The sequence below is a fragment of the Arachis ipaensis genome, chromosome B05 (genome assembly GCF_000816755.2).
Source record: "Arachis ipaensis cultivar K30076 chromosome B05, Araip1.1, whole genome shotgun sequence".
NCBI classification, from domain to species: domain Eukaryota; kingdom Viridiplantae; phylum Streptophyta; class Magnoliopsida; order Fabales; family Fabaceae; genus Arachis; species Arachis ipaensis.
In genome coordinates this window covers 2283144-2284758 of record NC_029789.2, presented here as the reverse complement: position 1 = coordinate 2284758, position 1615 = coordinate 2283144, and the positions used below count along the sequence as shown (strand labels likewise).

Here is a 1615-nt window from a genome sequence, read left to right as displayed (position 1 = left end):
AATAATATAATATTACATATACTAATAGTACTGCTAAATTTTTTGAAAAAAATTGGAGAGGCCATGGCCAAAGACTTCCTTGAATCTGCCACTGCCTTCTATTTTAAGATATAAAAGTAAAAATTTAGTTAAAGAGTGTCTTAAAAGACATTAGTTAAAAGAATAAAAGTGGAAGATTTTGGTTTTTAAATGATTTAATGTAGAAAAATTAAAAGAATTACATTTAACTTATTTTTCTATATAAATTTTAAATTATAATATTTTTAATCCTAAAATTAAATATAATGAAAAGATTTAAAAACATATACTTTAAGATATATTAAAAAATAGCAAGATGTCATTTTTTATTATTAAACATCTTTTAACTTTTTATACATGGACCAACACATGTGTCTTTTTTATATATGAAAGTGTGCCAATATTATTAAAGTCTCATAAGATACTCAATTCCTTGACTTTTTTTTTTCTCTAAGACAATGCCAATTGCCGGAGGATGATTGGGGCTGGGGGCTCTAATTAGGCACTGAATGTGAATGTACATGTGAAGACTCATCTCTTCCTTTCAACATCTTGAATTCTTGATCATCATAGTATTATAAAATTGTGATTTGTGAATGTACAACCCTAACTACTACATACAGGGAAAAACAATGGTGAAGACTTCACAATTATATATGACAAAAGTAATGTGAGTTTGACTAATGAATTCAAAACCTACTTCGGTACCGATGAACTCGCTAGTGGTGGATGCCTTTTCTAATCAAGAAGAATGGTACGGCGATTAAAATTTATTATTTTTTTTTGTCATCAGTTAGAATAGTTATTAATGTTTAAAATTAAAATATATGATAAAATATATGGTTAGATTACTAAATTAAATTAAAAAAATGAGTTAATTACTAAATAATAATAAAAAATAATAAATTCTAATTGTTTTTTAGTTGTTTACTGTATCTTTCAATCCGATAAACTAAAGAGTCGTAGATCTGAGCTACAGATTGAACTGACCACTCGATGAACCCAAATTTGTTATATTAAGTTACTAACTCATCACCGAATGTATTACATATATAATTCATTTTTTCCATGTTCATTTATTTGACCTGTATTTATTGATAAATTAATTTTTATGTATTAATCATAGAAACATATTTTACACTAGTGACTAGCCGTTAATAAAAAATTATTTTTTAAAAAATAGAAAAACAATGGTGTGTACGTAGTTATTTACAATAATACCTATAGCCAGTCATCTATATTAATTTACATAAAAAAATGTTACGAGATTAACATTTTAGGTGGAAAAAAAAAAGCGAATTACCTAATCTTAGCTGCTCAAATGGCAAAACAAATATTTTGTATCTGACACTTTTCTTCAATTTTATTGGCTACTATTAATTCCTTCAACCTTATACCAAGCATTAGAAAATGAGTGATATAATAACTATGTTGTCTAGTCCAATTTATAATTTTCATCAAAATTCTAAATTTTGTTCTTATAATTAAAACTACAACTATATAAATATCAAGGTGTTAAAAAAAAGGAGCATATGCCATATATATATACTTAATTATTACTACTAATCAAAGAATTAAATTTTTAGTTTTTAGTGAA

General features: G+C 25.0%; 1 protein-coding gene across 1 annotated transcript in view; it reads right to left on the bottom strand.

Annotated features, from left to right (window-relative positions):
* LOC107642433 (probable serine/threonine-protein kinase PBL15) overlaps window positions 1–1615 on the bottom strand; it is a 5733-nt gene that overhangs the window by 3035 nt on the left and 1083 nt on the right. The window lies entirely within an intron of this gene.